At 39.0% G+C, this 20684-nt stretch overlaps 1 long non-coding RNA gene across 1 annotated transcript in view; it reads left to right on the top strand.

Moving 5' to 3' along the window:
- Window positions 1-20684, top strand: part of LOC108716642 — a 63009-nt gene that overhangs the window by 21637 nt on the left and 20688 nt on the right. Inside the window, exon 8 of the long non-coding RNA XR_001935720.2 lies at window positions 16424-16501. This is a non-coding gene — a long non-coding RNA (uncharacterized LOC108716642). The remainder of the gene's footprint in view (window positions 1-16423; window positions 16502-20684) is intronic.

The following is a 20684-nucleotide window of genomic DNA, read 5'->3' as shown; positions in this document are numbered from 1 at the left end:
TCTCTCTTTGCAGGGAAGCCAGAAGATCGTTGTGGGCTTGAGCAGGGCACTGCTCAGATTAATTGCACATGCGTGTGCCCTGAATAGAAGGATTTCTAGACTGCAGCAGGGATATCCTTTTCAGTGCAGCTTGCCACTTATTTTAAAAAGGATTAAAGCTCCAGAATTAATGAAAAACTGAATGTAGAAATGCCTGCTGTAAGAATATATACATTCAATGGGCAATGTATACAGCTTTGAGGATGATTCATAAGTGTTGCGAGCACTATTGCCCTCTCTAAATTAAAAAGCCAAAGAACTGGAGATTCATAAGTGAGGACTTTTTAACACCCCTGTCATATGAAATGCAGCTGGGACACTGTAGCATCTATTTGTAACTTGTTTTGGGTTAACAGAGGTTGCTGATTTTTTTTTTGCATGGGGGACTAGTGCACACTAGTTACTGTAGATCAGGGGTGTCCAAACTTTTTTACAACGAGGGCCAGATTTGGTGAAGTGAAAATGTGTGGGGGCCGACCATTCTAATTGTTCCATTATCTGGGAGCACAAAAGAAAGGGAGGCCCCAAAATGGACAGGGCAACTCTAATGTACAATAGTTTGTTTCAGCTTATACTTGAGGGGATAATAAATAATTATTTACCACACAAATCAGCCCTGACAAGCTTCCTGCATCTGCACCAGAACGATTACATAACACTGTGCCTAACCATAATGCTCATACAGGCCTGGACTGGCAATCTGTGTACAGGCTACTTGCCTGGGACTGGCAAACTTCCCCCCTTTCTCCTCCACCCCTCTGTAGCTCACTCTGACAGCCAGAGAGAGAAGTTGTGGAGGAGTGTGCTGTGTGAGTGCAGAAGAACAGAAGTCTCCTGCACAGACTGACTCTGACTGAGTTTTACCTCGTAGTCATGGTGAATGGCAGCACACTGCAGCAGGCAGCCTCTCTCAGTCTCCTGAGACGTCCACACGCTGTCTCCCCAGTCCCCACCCACTTTCCAGAGGGCAGGCTTACAGTCTGACTCCAGCCAGCCAGAGTGAAGCCGTGGGGAGGGGGGCGTGCCTGGGCAGCACAGCTCTAGTGACGTCCACACTCTCACACACCCAGTCTCCTCACAGGCCAGCCAGCGAAGTGGGGGGCGGGGCATGCCGGCACAGCAGCAGCAGCAGTCTCTCTCCTCTCCAGGGACTGTAATCAGAGGGAATGAGGTGCCTGCCGTGCTGGACGTGGTGACGTTTACAGCGCTGCGCCGCCTCCCAGTTAGTTAGTTGGTCTGCGGTCGCTGGGAGATTAGGTCTTGGCTTGCTCCCTGTATCTTTTAGGAATTTGATGCGGGCCAATTTAAAATGGATCGCGGGCCGCAGTTGGCCCGCGGGCCGTAGTTTGGACACCCCTGCTGTAGATATTGCAAACCCCAACCACACATGACTTTTCACTGTCTGTCTCCTGCTTCAGAGAAGCAAAACTCAAATATAAGATAAACGTGTGGAAGAGCTATTGAAAAAAGCTGCTGCACTTTTCCTCATTGAGGACAGATTTTATCAAGGGTCGAATTTCGAATTTGAAAAACTTCAAAAAGACCAACCAAAATTAAATCAAAGTTTTTTTTTTTGGTTGAATAGGTTTGTTTTCGAACGAATAGGTCCATTTTCGATCAAATTCGAATTATATAAATCGAAGTAATAACGTACAATTCAAAGTTTTTCCCCAAAAAACCGTAGATTTTTCAAAGTTCACCAATTGACGCCATATAGGTTCTAGGAGGTCCCCAATAGGCTAAAACTGCAAGGTTTTAGATAGCGAATGGGAGAAGTCGAATTTGACTATTCCCTAGTCGAAGTACACAAAAATTAGCTTGAAATTTGATTTTTTTTTAATTAGAGTTTTCACTTCGACCTTTTATAAATCTGCCCCTAAATGTACCAATTCTATAGCTAATGAATTAGTCTTCCAGGGTTTCACTATGGTTTGCTTCGCTGCAGAAAATATATAGGTAACTAGTCTCAAGTATTTTTTTGCCTCCCAACAAGCTTTTATTTAAAAGGGCTTCCACAGGGTTCTTCTGAAGAGAAAGCTCTGTAACATTTGTCTGGAGGAAATAGACCCGTACCCAGAACCATGCTAATAGGGGGCATTCCCACCAGACTCTTCTTGACCACATGCTCTGAAACATAAGGGGAACACTGAGGGGTACCAGTTAGTTTTTCAGGAACTGAATACCATTTATGAAATATCTTTTGAGAAGTTTCATGGATATGTTAATAGAACATTTTTAGAATATTTAAAATACCCTACTGTAATCATCAAAACACAGCCTTAGATCACTTTCCCAATATTTTACAAAATTTAAATCTGATGTCAAGTGGTCATATATTTTAGACAATGCTCCATTTTGAGAGAGAATTTAAAAACACAGCCCACAAAGCAGAGACAATATAGTGGCAAATTTACTAAAGGGCGAAGTGACTAACGCAGGTGTGACGTCATTTCGGAAATTCACAGATTTTTCGGTCTCTGGCGTAACTTCACTAGCGAAGGAGATAGACTCTAGCGGTACTTCGCTCCCTAATGCCTGGCGAATTTGCGCTATGGTGAATGGACGTAACTACGCAAATTCAAGATGCAGATTTTACTAAAGGTTACCTCTTGCGCCAGACTTGCCTGCGCCACCCCAGACCAGGCGAAGTGCAATAGAGTAGAAAATCGCTAGCATTTTTTCCTTTTTAAGGGTGATAGGCTGAAAAATAGCGTACATTTTTTTGTGGTAACCAGCTTCCCCCCTACATTTCCTAACATATGGCACATAAACTATACACTGGGATCATGTGTAGGACAATATAACAACTCTATTTTCTTTTATTAAGGTTTCCCGGGCTTGTGTAGTGTAATGTATTTGCTGCAACATATACGTCCATTCTACTTTAACTTCCCGCCGTATGCTAATTAGCCAACGCTACCGCAACTTCGATTCGCTTGGCGCAGTAACGCTAGTGCAACTTCGCTAGTGTTTGGCTCCCTGGTTGCTAAGGCATTTTAAACCCTAGCAACCACATAACTACTGAAATTCCAAACTAGAGAGTTGCTGAACAAAAAGTGAAGTGATTGCAAATTATCTTATAAAAATCACTCTTTGCATCATACTAAAAGTTAACTCAAAGGTGAACACCCGCTTTATTTCTACAGGTAACTTGACTGACCTCCAGATTGGGCTATGTCTAACCGCAGACATCTGTACTTTGACAAGGCTATGTTATGTAAAAAAAATGTATAACCCCATGCCCCCCATGGGGCTACGATATATAAAACTCCCATAATGGTAATATACTACACAGTTAGGTAGTGATAAATTGTATAGATTTAATTGGAGGGCTTGTTGGTCTGGGCTTTGATGTTAGAAGTGTTCCATGGCCTTCCTGTATTTATACCATGCAGTGTGTACATGGGACCCTCGGATACCAAAGCTGCCCCTGCACCCCTCGTAATATACCCTCCTGCTTCTGCATTTCCCTCAATTATTAAACAACACATTCCTTCTGCCTCCTCATTATTTTCAGTTTTTCTTCCCCAATTTTACTAAATAGTCCTACATCTAATTCATTAAATAATACTGTTCTTCCCCAATTTTACGAAATAGTTCTACATCTAATTCATTAAATAATACTGTTCTTCCCCAATTTTACTAAATAGTTCTATATCTAATTCATTAAATAATACTGTTAACCATAAGAGGGCAGTGTTGCCATGCAAAGTGGACATAACAGCATTTTATGAAAACTGTTAAAATAAAAGCAACTTTATAAGAAAGGCTTTCCTTCTTTTACTTGGGTTTTAGAACATGTTTTTTTTATTTAACTTAGGGAACATGCTACATGTAATTTAACATCAATTCTTCCATTACATAACAGTAACAGCTGAAACGCTTCACACTTTAGATCCCATCAACCCTAATTATCCTGCAAATTTTATTTGATCTTTCTAAACTGGTTCAGGTGCTCGTCAAGTCAGCGCTATCCCCACTTTAACCTCTGCAAAAACGAATCATAGTCCAAGTCCTTGAAATTTGGTTTTAGCTGATCAAAAGCTGTGCTGTGCCCTTAGAACTCATTCCCTTTTTTTTCTGCATAGGAATTTTGGCCTTGCATCATTGCTATACTAATGTCATGTTATTGCTATTTGCAAAGAAAAAATAAACACTTTCAGGAAATGATTTTGTAGAGGGAATAAAATGAAAATGGAAAATTTGAGGGAAAAAAAGGAAGAGCTCTGTTTAGTCTCTTACATGGTATTTGTTCCATGATAGATGAAGGAAGCGAGGGGACTAATGGCTGCATTATCCTAAATCCATTGGTTTAGCAAACATACATTCTCACTAAAGGTTAGGTAGCCCTTCTTTTTCTAAAGTGTTATTTTAGAAGATGGAAAGTGTTCATCAATATAGGCTGGGATATAGGATACACTTAGGGAATGGAGAGTAGGATGTTTACTTACTCCATGGGGGTAAAAGAGGAAGGAGTTAAAATACGAAGAAAAAAGTGGTGGAAAAATATACAGTATATGGGATTAGAGTTTAAAATCTATAACAGACTAAGCAAAGGCACTACTAGGACAGGAACTGAGGATCATATTGATATTATAAAGGGGTTTCTGTCTTGCTTATATTCCTCTCTCTATAGCATTCAGCAGAGCATTTTGCTAATCAGACTCTTATAAATCAACCCTGTGCAGACAGAGTTGCTACAGGGCATGTCCCTTATGTTTACTAAAATCATTTTTAGAGAGATATCAATTTTTCCTTGTTCTAAACAAAATTTAGAAGGAAAATCCCATATCCCACCCACCACTAAACTTGCCCATCTTGTGTGTAAGTTGGTGAGTATCAGGAGGTGCATGTTGCAGCAGAGTCCTAAACCATAGGTGTTAAATACATTGCTGCACCCTGCCCCGGAGTTTTAATCATGACTGAGGTGTAATTCCCTGGACACATACTGTATAAATAAGCACTGCCTCCAGAACATTGGTAAATTACCCCTTTGGCATATACTTTATTTGTTATTCATTACATGGAATTATCATTCTTTTCTTAATTGTCATTTATATGCTCATTACAATCTGTCACTTTATATAAGGTATTAGATACATGAACTGTGCATTGCATATTAAGAGCTGAGAACTGATTCATGGAGCACAGAGAACATGCAGAGTTGTCCCACAATGCCCTGGATATTTAATTAAGCAGAGTGCTTTTAACCTTCATTTGTTACCTTCATAATATTTCATCAGCAAATCAGATGCCACTCCTCATTCCTGGTCTTAACAAGGCAAATACATTGTCTGTCCTTTGGTATTACTTGCTTCATACGGTTTAAGAATAGATGTTGCATAGAAAATATGGATTATATCCTTAAAATGTTTAGACTTTTAGGGCTCTTACACACGGCCTTTTTTGCCTGCGCTCCCCTGCGTTGCTCTTTCTTCCGTTCAGCCACAGGGGAGCGCAGGAGTAGACACACTGAATTATTGTCAATGGGGCTGTACTCACAGACGCATGTAAACGGCAAATACAGGTGGGACGCAACCTGCGTTCGGCGCTTACATGCGTCTGTGTGAGTACAGCCCCCTTCACAATAATTGAGTGCATCTACTCCTGCGCTCCCCTGCGGCTGAACGGAAGAAAGAGCAACGCAGGGGAGCGCAGGTAATTCCGCCCGTGTGTAAGGGCCCTTACAAATTACACAAAATTCCCGGGGGTTGTTGATTGTGGGCAGATTGTAGCAAGTGCATCTGCACTAAAACAGATTAATAATTAGTGGCGAATTTTAAATACTGATTTTGGATTGCTGTGCTGTCAGCTATTTTATAATGCACTGAACAGTACTGAAACTGTGCCATAGTGCCATGTTAGTAACAAAAGGTTCCTGGCTTGCAGATGAAAGGGGTACTTCTATTAAGTCCATGGGCCTATTTACTGAAGAAATGCAAAGCACAAAACAATCAGCACTGCATGCCACCCTGCAAAATCTTTTCACAGAACTTCTGTATAATTTTGCCCACCACAACCAAGGGTAAGGATTTGCTTTGTGGCCCTTTTTCATTATTACCTTTAAAATGTTCTAGTTGAGCTCATCATACCCCCGTAACACCACCACCCACCAACTTTATCATGTATAATTAGGCCACCCAAAAAAGATTATTTTAAGGATAGATAAGTGCATCACCCCGCTCTTGCTATGTGTTTCACCTCTTAATTGGCTTTGCCAAAGGCAAATATCCAATATTTAAACAGGCTGTGTCCCTCCTATATCATGATGTTATTGTTGATGTTGATGTAAATCAAGTTGCTGCATCACCAACACCAACTCCCACCAATGCATTACCACTGGCTCCAATGCTGTCGCTTTTGCCCTTATCAAAAATGGAGCATGATCATATTCTCCAATCTGAAAAGTAGGCTCCAATTCTCTATGTTGCCTTAATTAGGAGAAGGAATAGATCATATTAATCAATTTCCCATGCTCATAGAAATTAGGCAATAAAAACCTGCAATGATGCAAACTCTCATTGAGACCTTGTTGTGTCCTGCCTTCTGTTGGTAACAGCTACACCCCACTGTTCTGTGTTCCAAGCAGACCATGGAGAAATTAGGGAATGAAGACCTGCAATGATAAACTCTCATTGAGACCATTTAGGTAAAATTATGCAGATTATAATATTCATTTATCTGCACCAGGAATATCATCAATCACCCCATTTTACCCTTTGTAACACTTTGGTACCCTTAGGATCACCACTGTGATATTTTAAATAGTGTTTACTAATAGGGGGTTAGCTTGCCCTCCTGATTTAATCTCCTCTTCATATGAGTTGTGATATTCCTGTTTCAGAGATGAGTGTCGTCAGACTTCTTTTGGTCTTACCCACATATCTTTGCTGGCATGGGCATACTATTAGATAGATGACCCCTGTTATGTTACCCTTCCAAATGATAACAGGGCAGGGGGCGGGTTATTGATTCTGGCAATTTTTTTTCTGCCGTGGAACCGAAAATTCCAGCATGAAAGGAGACTGATACATCTGAAAACTATTGTTACTGCATGGAACACATGACCAGTACAGGTATTGGACCCTACTATCCAGAATACTTGGAACCTGGGGTTTTCCATATAACTGATCTTTCCATAATTTGGATTTTCATACTTTAAGTCTACTAGGAAATCATGTGAACATTAAATAAACCCAATAGGCTGGTTTTGCTTCCAATAAGGATTAATTATATCAGTTGGGATCAAGTACACGGTACTGTTATTATTACAGAGAAAAAATAAATCATTTTTAAAAAAATGGATTATTTGGATAAAATGGCATCTATGGGAGACGGAGCTTTCTGGATAACATGTTTTCGGATAACGGATCCAATACCTGTACTTAGTAAATCAGACCCACCTGCAGTTAAACTTCTCTCTTTCAGTTCTTTTGTTTGGTTTTAGGGAAGATAATAAGACTTTCTTCTTTATGTTTTGCCTCCTATTTGGTGTGGTTCTCCTTTGTTCATTTTTGTCATCCCTTCTTCCTGTAGGAAAAAATAAAGCAATACAATTTCAGATTATAATTCAAATATTTTTTTCCAGGCAGCTATTATTTTACTGGATACATCTGTGCAATTTTAAACCATAATATTTTTTCATAAATCATCGCTCTTAATTTAGAAAGGAACGCCGCCATTTATGTGGATTCCTGTATCCGTTACAATAATAATATATTTCAACAAACTATATATATGTCAACTGAAATGTAGAGTCCGAACTTTTCTTTTAGATTTTGGTCCAAAAAACCAGTAGACTTTTATTTAAGTTTCATGCATTCTACATGACCTACTTGAACAATTCAAATGTTTTATAGTCTCTTAGAGATCACAGTATGCCAAATAAGAATGGAAAAATGGCATAATTCACTTCTACAATGCAATGCCAAGTTGGCTTCCGAATAAACCTGCATTAATCAAGTTTTCCCTAAAACTGGAAATGTTATTACATTTGACACATACTTCAGAGTGCTCTTGAGGTGCATTTTTTATATTACTTGGCCAGTTTTGGATTTTATAAAGTATAGTAACAAAACAGTTTAATATATCCCTGACCAACCAAGACTATCCAGTGTAACCACATATCTGACAAGCTATTTTAAAATTCATACTGGGGATTAGTGGTTGGCGAAATAGCAAGCTAATCCTATATTTTGTATGATTCTATGGGGAGAGTGTTAGCATTTTCCACATATATGTCATATATTATAATCTATTTTCTTTTTTAACTAGTGTTATAAAAATGTCTTTTCAAACATATTTTTCATTTGTCTACATATGAATAGTCTTGTGGAAGAGAATTAGAAACAGTAGGGTTTTTGGATGTTACTAATATGTTTGGGAATCAAAATTGCACAGGCCCAGATTTATTATGTGCTTGAATGTATAGTAAGGATTTTCACTTGGATTATTATCTGTTTAACAGAAAACATACTATACAGTGTGTGTATATATATATATATATATATATATATACACATATATACACACACATATATATATATATATATATACACACACACACACACACACATATATATATATATATATATATATACACACTAAACACTTTAAACCTGATATTTTAAAGTTGTATTAAAACACTTTGTTCTGTCCCAGAGGTTTCTGGGACATCTGGCTGTGTAGAATACCCAGTGAAAAATTTTGAATATCTAATTACAGAACAAATTATCTTCTGTGAGGCCTGGGGCACAGGGTAGTGCCTAAAAAAACTGCTTATGCGGCCCAGGAAATTCTAGATACTTTACTTCCATTTCAATGCAGGCATTTATATACTGTAGTTGTATAGTAGTGTAGTACAGGTAAGGGACCCTTATCCAGAAACCTGTTATCCAGAAGCCGTCTCCCGAAGACTCCATTTTATCCAAATAATCCACATTTTTAAAATGTATTTCCTTTTTCTCTGTAATAATAAAACAGTACCTTGTACTTGATCCCAACTAAGATATAAATAATCCTTATTGGAGGCAAAACCAGCCTATTGGGTTTATTTAATGTTTACATGATTTTCTAGTAGACCAAAGGTCTAAAGATCCATTTTGCGGAAAGCACTCCCGAGCATTCTGGAAAACAGTGCCATACCTGTAGTATGTAGTTTTCATGCAATTGCATATTTTACATTGTTTTATATTTTAAGTACTTTTATGTGCCCTTCTTCAAGAGAACACTTCTGTCTTGGGTTTGGCTGCACTCTTCACCTTGCATCCGCTCCGGGAAACTGCACTGCTAAATGTAGAGAGACCTGTGGCGCTTCTTCTTCCTGTAAAACACAATTTTGTATAATTTACATCTCATGGAAATGACTCTTTCACAATCTGTCTCTCTTATTGCAGGAATAGGAGTTAGATTGTAATGGGCGATGTGTAGTTATGGACAATAGTCTGCTGCTAAGTGCAGTACAGCTGACCATACCCTGAAAGATCTGTGCACTATTTGGTCACCCACATGCTGGGCAAAATCAGGTTGACCCAGTCACTGACCCATTGCTGTTGCAATCCTTGTTCTCTGGCAAATAAATCTTGTCTGATAGATATCGGCAGCTTTTATCAGCCGTGTTTAGCCACCTTAAAAGTTCATGCCACGTGGGACAGATCAAATGCTACACTCTCAATGAAACCCAGTATTCCTTTGTTAACTGCGGAGGATTGTTTAAATAGACCAGAAAATTCAACAAAGATAAACCTGTTTTCCATACTCTAAGGGGCAGATTCACTAAGGGTCGAATTTCGAAGTAAAAAATACTTCGAAATTCGACCCTCGAATTGAAATCGCTAAACGTTCGTTCGATCGATCGAAGGATTTTTCGTTCGATCGAAAAAAGTTTAGCAAGCCTATGGGGACCTTCCCCATAGGCTAACATTGACTTCGGTAGGTTTTATCTGCCGAAGTAGGGGGTCGAAGTTTTTTTTAAAGGGAAAGTACTTCGACTATCGAATGGTCGAATAGTCGAACGATTTTTCGTTTGAATCGTTCGAATCGAAGTCGAAGGTCGTAGTCGAAGGTCGAAGTAGCCCATTCGATGGTCGAAGTACCCAAAAAATACTTCGAAATTCGAAGTATTTTTCATTCAAATCCTTCACTCGAGCTTAGTGAATCGGCCCCTAAGTATATTTCTCCCTATAGAAGGTATAGGTAAATATTACATCTTGCAACCTTTTACAGTTGTATTCAGTGAAAAGCTTGTGTCTTTGTCAGGTCTAACCACCAGGCCATTGATAGCCGGTAACTTATTTTGTTAGCCATCACTGCTTTCTTTCCTAACCCATGTTGGCCTGTAAGAATCCAATGCAACTTTTGGAATGGTAAAAAATTCCATGACACTTCTTCAGGAAGAAGGTGTCACGGTCGGCACCCTAAATCCCGAACCAATGCTAAGCACCCTGTTCTCAGCTCTTGCTTCCGACTTTAACAGCCGCCTTTCACCTCAGGAGGAGCCCTCGGCTAATCGGACAAAAGGCGTAGTCAATCAGGGTAGGTCGAGGCAGGCAGAGTCCAAGCGGAGTCAGACAGGCAAAGGTCAAACCAGAGGGGGATACGGATACAGAAGAGTCGGTTACCAGGCAGGGTCAGGATTCCAGAAGTCAGGATAGTCTTAGAACAGGCAGGAGTCACAACAGGAAATCAGATATCAGGAAACAGAAGCTAAATAGCACAGAAGCACCAGGAACTCAATAGGAGAAAACCTATAACGGGCAAAGAATTACACACTGGAATTCCCTTTTATAGTGTTTGAATTTCGCACCAATGCGTGCTGGCGTCATCACACCAGCGCGACTGCGCCTTTAAATCTAGCAGAGCGCGCACTAGGGAACCGGCACTTGAGAAGAGGAAGACCGGCGTGGTGGACGTCCCCGCCGAGAGAGCGGCGAGCGTCCCTGCCGGCCCACTAGACCAGGGTTAGTAGCCCTCACAGAAGATTTGGGATAATCATGCTGCAGGGTGATAGACTAGGGTTGCTCTGGTTAACACCACTTATTACGTTACTTTTCAAAATACAATTCTTCTCTTTGGCGTTCTAAATTAAATGCAAAATACTTTAGTGCTGAATCTAGTAAAATTGTATACATTTTGCAATTCCTGGGAGTAGTGATGTGCGGGCCGACCCAGTTGGGCGGGTTCGGGCCAACCTTGCACGCTTCTTCACGGGTTCCATATAGAGGTACATCATAACTGACATACAGGCAAACCAAAGCAGTTGGGAATGAGGGCCTTGCCCACAAAGGCTCATAATATGAAGTATGAAAATTGAAACAAATGTATTCTCCTCTTTCAATAAAGTTCTTTACATTGTTTTCAGGTATCAGTAGAATTGTATACACTATTACAGATATTAGTGATGAGAGAATCTGTCCCGTTTCGCAGAAAAATTCACGAAACTGCAACAATTTACATGCAACAATTTTTTACACGCACAACAATTTTTCTCACCCCAAATGCATTACAGTCGATGGGAATTTTTTCTTGTGGCAACTTTTTTTTGTCTCTGCGACATTTTTGTCCAAATGCATTAAAGTCAATTGGTGTTTTTTCTTATGGCGACTTTTTTGTCCAAATGCATTAAAGACTTTTTTGTTACGGTAAATTTTTCCATGGCAGATCTTTGTCGCATTTTCGCAAAAAAACTTTGATGGTGAAATGCGGCATATATATATATATATATATATATATATATATATATATATATATATATATATATATAGTAGCTCAAAAAATGAAACTAGGGCAGGCAAAGCAGCAGATACAACACTGGGCTGTGTTCAGGTCCCATGGTCTTGATGCCCTTGGGGGTTCCTTGACAATAGCACATGTAACTTTATATCCTATAGCTGTTAAGTATCAGATTATAAACTCTGCGGGGCTCATTTATCAACAGATTTGTACTAGTGCAGTGACCAATTGCAACCCATTTTCTTCCTTCACTTGCAGTAGACTAATCATCAAAGCTAATTGCTGGTTTCTATGAATTGTTGCACTGGTTCAAATTTTCCCAGGATTAATTAATAAGCCCCTGTGTGGCATGGATTTACTGCAAAAAAAATACTAGGTATATATATATATATATATATATATATATATATATATATATATATATATATATATATAGTACAATTATGATTTAATCTTTCCATTTTAGTGTTTTATTGTTATGGTACAGGTATGGGATCTGTTATCCAGAAACCGGTTATCCAAAAAGTTCCAAATTACAGAATGAACATCTTCCATAGATTCCATTGTAATGGAGTAATCCAAATTTTTTAAAAGGATTTCCTATTTCTCTGTAATAATAAAACAGTATCGTGTACTTGAGTCTAAAATATAATTCATCCATATTTGATGCAAAACAATCCTATTGGGTTTGTTTAATATTTACATGATTTTCTAGTAGACTTAAGGTATAAAGATCCAAATGACGGAAAGATCCATTATCCAGAAAACCCCAGGTCCCGAGCATTCTGTATAACAGGTCCCATACCTGTTTTCTATAAACCTATATAGGCTATTGAATTTTAAATAATATGTGAAATTAGAAGCATTCCTGACTTTATTTAGCACAATCATTGCCAAAGGCTCGCTGTGTGATTTCCACCTACTGCTTATTCATTTCATTTAGCATGCATGCAAAATTATATGAATCTATTGTGTCCAGGGGGTAATCATTCAAATTATAATGTGTTTCATTTATTTTTATTTTGATATTGCTAAGAAAACAGTTTCATTTATTTTCAAGAGAATTCGACGCAGTTCTAAAAGATGTAGAATGCTATTTCTCATTTCAGCAAGTTGTATAATTATTTATGTCTGATTAATAGATAAGGCAATAATAAGTGTAAATTGTCTTTTAAAACAGAACGCATTGAAAGTTTGCTGCTTGATGTTGGAGAACTAGAAGTGGTACAATTAGACTTATAGCTCACTGTTTACAGTACAGGTATTGGAGATACTATCCAGAATATTTATGGGAGACGGAGTTTCTGTAATTTAGAGCTTTCTGGATAATGGGTTTACGCATAACGTATCACATACTTGTACCATATTTGACTAAGACTATGCACTATAAAAAAACTATGCACTGAATTTGAAGAGATAGTTCACCTTTAAGTTAACTTTTACTGTAGTATGTTAGAATGTCCTATTCGTAGCAACTTTGCAATTGATTTTCATTATTTTATTTTTTTTTTTAAATCATTTTTAAATAATATGCCTTCCTCTTCTGCCTCTTTCAAGCCTTCCAATGAGGGTCACCGAACCCAGCAGTTAAAAATCATTAATTTATTAAATACAAAATTAAAAAAAGTAGGCATACAGACCCATTGATGTTCCGCCTTACGCATTTCATACCAACTGGTACTTTTTTAAATTTTGTATTCAATAAAAATATTGATTTTTAACTCTGAATAGAACTCTTTGGAGTATAATTTTTGAAACGTGATATTTAGGCCCTTGTGGACTGGGGGCTATATTCCAAGAGACTTTGGCCCTTGAGACTGGCTCTATAGATTGCAGCTTTTGAGCGCTATTACCACTGAACCCGGCAGCCTAAAACTATTGCTCCAGGAGGCTGCAATTTTATTATTATTGTTACATTTTAATCCTTATATTTTAATCAGTTCCTCTTCTATTCATATTCCAGTCTCTTGCTCAAACCACTGACTGGTTACTAGGTTACATAAAACCTTAGCAAACAAACAACTGCTGAAAAAGCAAAGTGGGGAGTTAAACAACTGAAAAAAAAAAAAAAAATGAAGACTAATTGCAAAGTTGCTAGGAATAGGGCATCCTATAAGATACTAAGGGGCCAATTCACAAAGGGTCGAATATCGAGGGTTAATTAACCCTCGATATTCGACTGGGAATTAAAATCCTTCGACTTCGAATATCTAAGTCGAAGGATTTTAGCGCAAATAGTTTCGATTCGAAGGATTTAAATCCAACGATCAAAGGAATATCCTTCGATCAAAAAACTTAGGAAAGCCTATGGGGACCTTCCCCATAGGCTAACATTGAGTTCGGTAGCTTTTAGATGGCGAACTAGGGGGTCGAAGTTTTTTCTTAAAGAGACAGTACTTCGACTATCGAATGATCGATTAGTAGAACGATTTTTAGTTCGAATCCTTCGATTCGAAGTCGAAGGTCGTAGAAGCCCATTCGATGGTCGAAGTAGCCCAAAAAACACTTCGAAATTCAACGTTTTTTTTACTTCGAATCCTTCACTCGAAGTTAGTGAATCGGCCCTCAAAAGTTAATTTAAAGGTGAACTGCCCCTTTAACCATTACCTAAAACGCCATATTTTTATATATTTTTTCTAGGTATGCCCTTTTCCTTTGGTCATTGCACTTGCTTAGAAGCTCTGCTTTTTTCACAAGTTATGGTAATGGCATACAAGGGGGTGTTTGAGTGGCTTTGTTTTATTTTAGTAGTGAGCATTTATTTATTAGTACCGATTTCTTATCCACAGGCTGCACTTGTTTTGCCTGCAGCCACGCTGTAATGTAATAGACCTGCAGTTTGGGTTGTCACATTTTTAACTAAAAATTTTTGTAGGTTCCTCATTGTGGAGGATGTCTGTGGGCTATGGGTTGGATGAAGGGTGTAATTGAAGGTGTAACTGGGTGGCCCAGGGATATAAGAGCAAAGTTATTTCCAACTAGTATGTTGGCTGGATGGTAACCCTGAGCCCATGACTAAGTGCCCTAAGTGGGTGCGAAACGCGTAGGGCAGATGGAGATGCAGATATATATACCTTTTAACTTTGTATAAATAAAAATATTTTTTTAACTTATTTTCCTTTTAACTTATTTTCTCTGGTCCTTTGGATTCGTTTAAGTGCCGGTCGGCCCTGCTTTTTCTTTATTTTCCTAACCCTACCTGCAGCACATAGATAATAGTGTTGTTTGGTTTTAAAGGGAAAACATTATCAGACCATGCATTTAAATCTTGACAATTATAATTACAAATGTTGAATGGTAATTATTTGAGTTGCATTATGACCAATGCATTGCATAGCTTGAATCTTTAATAAGAATTATCTTTGTGCATAGATGCTATTTGCCTTATTTTATTTGGCTTATGAAACACAGGACTAGGGATGCACCAAATCCAGGATTCGGTTCGGGATTCGGCCATTTTCAGCAGAATTTGGATTTTTGGAATTTGGCATATGCAAATTAGGGACAGGGAGGGAAATCGCATGACTATTTGTCACAAAACAAGGAAGTAAAAAATGTATGCAAATTAGGATTACGATTCGGTTCGGTATTCAGCTGAATCTTTCACGAAGGATTCGGGGGTTCTGCCGAATCCAAAATAGTGGATTCGGTGCATCTCTATACAGGACACTTTCAGCCTGCTTAAAATTCTCCCAAATCACCGTTCCAATAGTGGTGCCAGAAATGTAAGCAAAATTTTGCAGGCTGAACAGTCGTGTCAGATGTTTCCCATTCAAGTCAAAGGAGGGAGGCAGGAGGTAATTATGGTTGCTTAAAAAAAAAAAAAATACTCCATATGCCATAAACCTTAGGTAGTAAAAAATAGCCCTAGTTTGTAGTTGCATGTATTTTGGCTTATAAACTGACAGTTTTGATAAGAGTATGTCATCTCATAAGTCTGAACAAAGTGATGTTCATACATGTGTTCAAAGTACAGTGTGTTTCCTTCATGCAGCAAATAAATCCCCACCTTTTGACTGACTGTTGCAAGCATTATTAGGGATTATTTTGAAAATGACATGTAACACAAACACACACATACACAAATCAATGGATCTTTGTTCTCTGGGCTGCTGAGCCTGCAGAAGAGCTAGCACCAGGAAGGTCAGAAGTGGACTCTTGGGAAAAAGTAAGGAGGCTTGAACTGTGTTCTTGGCATAAAAATTTAGATGAGCAAAGGGGAGTGTTGCACAGAAAAATAAACAAAACAAGAAAAGGGCAAGACTGCCAGTAAAAAAAGTGCATGATAGCAAACAGGAGAGCAATAAAGGGTAAAAAAAAAAACCCAGGAACACGAGGGGAGGAAAGTTTAAGTGTTGGATTCTGAGCACTGAGAATATGTTAGAGAGATTGTGAAATTCAGACTAAGTACTGAAAAATTCATTGATGTGTTTTTGAGTTCTAGTCATAACTAGTATATAAAAGGGATGATTGCTCTGCATTGAGTTCATTCATTTTGCTCAGTCTCACCAGTGACATTGTAAAAAAAAGTCCTGGGCCCCAAAACAACATATTTTTAACACAAACACTTCTATTATACTTTTGTGGCCCACGCAGACACTGGGCCTGCTATCTGCATTTTTTTCATCACACCATTTCCTTTTCTGTCCCTTAGGGAAGGACTCCACGGGCGATTCGGCCGCGATCCAACGAGCTGCGAAAAAACGCCGGCGTCGCATGCGACGGAAATAAGGTAACTAATGCTACTGTCGGATCGTGTCGCAGCGTTGATCAAAACTAAGATATAATTAATTCTTATTGGAAGCAAAGCCTATTGGATTTATTTAATGTTTAAATAGGAGACATAAGGTATGAAGACCCAAATTACGGAGAGATTTGTCATCCGGAAAACCCCAAGTCCCTAGGATAACAGGTGCTATATCTGTAGTATATATCAGTACAAGTTGATTCCAGCTTATTGTGTATGGCTTTTGAGGGTTGTGACACATGGGTAGATTCGGGGAGACTTAATCGCCTGGCGACAATCTCCCCAAATTGTCTTCCCGTCCGCTATAATGAAAAGTCGCCTGCACTAAAGCACATGCAGCGCTTTGTTTTCCGAAGTTGCCTCACGAGGAAACTTCTGGCGACTTTGGAGAACCAAGCTCCATGTGTGCTTTAGCGGAGGCGACTTTTCATTATAGCGGACGGGAAGACACACTAAGGCAGTTCGGGGAGATTGTCGCCCAGACGAAGAGGCGATTAGTCGCCACGCGACTAAATCTCCCCGAATCTGCCTGTGTGTCACAAGCCTTAAAGTGACATTATTTAATGTATTGCTTACAGCTTTGAATACCAGGGGCAGCCAAAGCCATGGCTGTGGATGAAAGGCAGACACTTTGATTAGTGCTGCAGGGCTAGGCCAAGTCTCTTGACACCCAAGGAAAGTGCTTCTATCAGCGCCCCCCACGTGGTCCCAGCTACACCCGACAACCCCCCACAAACAGTTACTAGTGAAGGGTGAATAAATTTGCCTGGCACATATTCAAGCGAATTTCCTCGTTTCGCGACTGGCGAATAAATTCGCGAATCTCCCACGAAAATTCACCAGTGATGATTCGCCACTGTCAATTTCCGATTTTCACGATTTTTTCATGAAAATGTCAGATTTTCAAGATTTTTTAGTGAAAACCTTCACATTTCACGATTTTTGAGTGAAAACATCCAAATATCACGGTTTTTTCATGAACTTTCTGATTTCACAATTTTTCGGAGAAATTCGTCCATCACTAACAGTTACAGTATAGCAGCTACCCCCCAAATGGTCACATCACACACACAGCATCCCCGCCCAACAGGTCTGGACTGGGCATTAAAATAGGCCCTGGCATTTCAGGTACACAGAGGCCCAATCAGCCCACACAGAGGCCCAAGCAGCCCCCACCAGCCCACTAAATACTGACTTTTTATTGCACCTTATAGCAGCCCCTCTGGCATTTGCCAGGACCCACCCAACCCCCCCCCCAAGATGTCACAGCATGTCACACACTGCCCCAGGCCAGAAAGTGTTGTGCATTATTGTTATCAAGTGCCAGTGAAATAGACAGAAATGAGGACAGGACACCCCCCCCTTCCCAATTGCCCCTTTCACTGATCCTCAGCCCATTTTTACCTACATAGGAAGCAGATCCTGAGGCTGCAGGAGGGCCCACGTCTGCTTCATCTGCAGGGGAGCAGACAAAATACACTGAAAGCAATACAGTCTAACCAATCATCTCGCCAGGGGCAGATGGCTCTTCTTTAAAATATGCAAACTTTTTTTTCATATTAAAGGCCATGCCAAGTGACATACTAAATACAAAAAAAACTAATTTTCCAGGGAAGTACACCCTTCAATGATTGCGTCCTAGGCACATGCCTACTTTGCCTACCCCTAGATCCGGCCTTGCAGAGCAGTTTTCTGCAGCAGTGAAGAACACCCCGTATACAGTAGGCTTTATGGTCAATAAAGAGTGTTCTTTACAAGCTGATTAATTGCATATAGAATATTTTCCATTTTTCGCTGAGAATGCAAGAAATGGAAGTTTCTGTTTATTTTAGATGTCAAAGGGGAAAAATATATGTCAACATCAAATTCTATGAAAACAAAACAAATGGAAATTTAATTTACTTTTTTTATATATATTTATTTTTCTTCAGGGGAAAGTAGTATGCATTATGGAGATTTTATTTTCAGTTAGTACAGAAACTAAAACTAAGACACGTGTAAAGTAAGAAAGTGTCTACAGACTGAGGGCTAAAAGGACAGATCTTTGCACCTTGTGTGACACAGTGTGAGGACTGGTAGCAGCCAAAAGAACAAAAAAGCTATGAAATAGAGCTACCCGGTCTCCCCCTTACAGCCAGCTCTGCTGCTAGATTTAGATAGCAAGGGCATATTTATCAGTTTATCAGTTTATATTTATCAAGTTTTTATATTACATCGAATGAACTCAAATGACCTCAAAACTCGAATGGTATCTTATTTAAGAAAAAAACTACTAAAATGAATGTAATCGACCCGAAAACTCAAATCTAATTCGAACGGACCTCAAATCGAGTTTCTCCTCTGAAAAAAACTCTGTCAGGAAGGCTTTTAACATCTTCAAATGATCAGCAGATCTCTGCCATTGACTTCCCAGGGGCAAGGTATAATAAATCTCCAATTCGAATTCAAGTTTGGATTTACTCAAATTATGACCAATAATCCAACATGAAAATTCTAATTCAAATTTACCATTCAAACCATAATAAAGTAAGTAAGCTAAGTATTTAGCAAAAAAAAATACTTACCATATAAGCACCCAAGGGCTGCTCCCCTTAAAGGAGAAGTAAACTCTAAAAATGAATGTGGCTAAATATGCCATATTTTATATACTGAATTTATTGCACCAGTCTAAAGTTTCAGCTTCTCAATAGCAGCAATGATCCAGGACTTAAAATGTATCACAGGGGGTCACCATCTTGGAAAGTGTCTGTGACACTCACATGCTCAGTGGGCTCTGAGCAGCTGTTGAGAAGCTAAGCTTAGGGGTTGTCATAAATTATCAGGCAGAAATTGAGGTTGGCCTGTAATATAAGCTGATGCTACAGGGCTGATTTTTAAATTCTAATGCTAATTGCTCTGGTTTCTGTGCTGTCATGTAGTAATTATCTGTATTAATTACTAATCAGTCTTATATTGTGACATTTCTATTCTATATGTACTGTATATTGTGAGTCGGTCCCTAAGCTCATTAACTGACAGCAGCACAGAGCGTGTGCAGTGAATCAGCAGAAAAGAAGATGGGGAGCTACTGGGGCATCTTTGGAGACACAGATCTTCTCTGCTAAAGGCCTGTGGTTGCCTTGGGCTGTGAGAGAAGCCCAAAACACAATTTACAACATTACTAGCCAACTTCTTTAGTTAGGCTTTAGTTATCCTATAATGATGCTGCCATAGGCACAGACCTTAATCATTCTCAATACTAAAATCATTCAAAATACATTTTAAAAACATTTGGCACACAATTGAGCATTCCGTGCAATGCCTTTCACTCCACAGACCATTTAGGGCTGCCACCTAGCTGTCATTTCACTGATTAAAAGGATGCTCGATTTCAGTGTTAATGATGGAAACAAAGACAGTATTTTTTTTCCAAAAAAAAAAAAGGGTTAGTGATACACTCCCACACCTATATTGACTATAACTATCCCACTCTGGCTTTGTACTAGCCTAGATGGAATAAGCAGTTGGGCAGCAGAGAGTTATAGGAGACACTGGCAAGCCTTTTCCAGAGAGTATCAGTGACCCTAGTTAACAACTGTCTGCCGAGGGTCTCTGATTCTGAGTTGCTGAGCTGGAAGCCTGGTATAAGCAGTCTAAAAGTGTAAATATCTCTGAAACCACTAAAAATAAAAATATTGATTACAATAAAATGAATGTAAACTGCAAGTGCTCAGAGAAAAATAAATACAATTTTTTAAATTTTGGTGCTGCTTTAATTTATTTTGTAGGAAAAATTGGCCAGGACCTGGGGTTTACTATATAAGGGGTCATTCAGCAGCTTTCCAGTTTGTACTGTCATCAATCTGGTTGCTAGGGGCCAAATTACCCTAGTAACCAGGCACTGATTTGAATAAGAGACTGGAATATGAATAGATGAGGCCTGAATTGAAAGTGAGTAATAAAAAAGTAGCAATAACAATTAATTTGAAGCCTTACAGAGCATTTGTTTTTCGATGGAGTCAGTGACCCCCATTTGAAAGCAGGAAAGAGCAAGAAGAAGAAGGGAATTAATTCAAAAACTATAAAAAAAATTGACCAATTGAAAAGCTGCTTAGAATCAGCCATTCGATAACATACTAATTATTAGTTGGGGTTTTTGAATTTAGCTTTTTATTCAGCAGCTCTCCAG

Source organism: Xenopus laevis, chromosome 5L (assembly GCF_017654675.1).
Source record: "Xenopus laevis strain J_2021 chromosome 5L, Xenopus_laevis_v10.1, whole genome shotgun sequence".
NCBI lineage: Eukaryota > Metazoa > Chordata > Amphibia > Anura > Pipidae > Xenopus > Xenopus laevis.
This window is presented reverse-complemented; position numbering and strand designations above follow the sequence as displayed.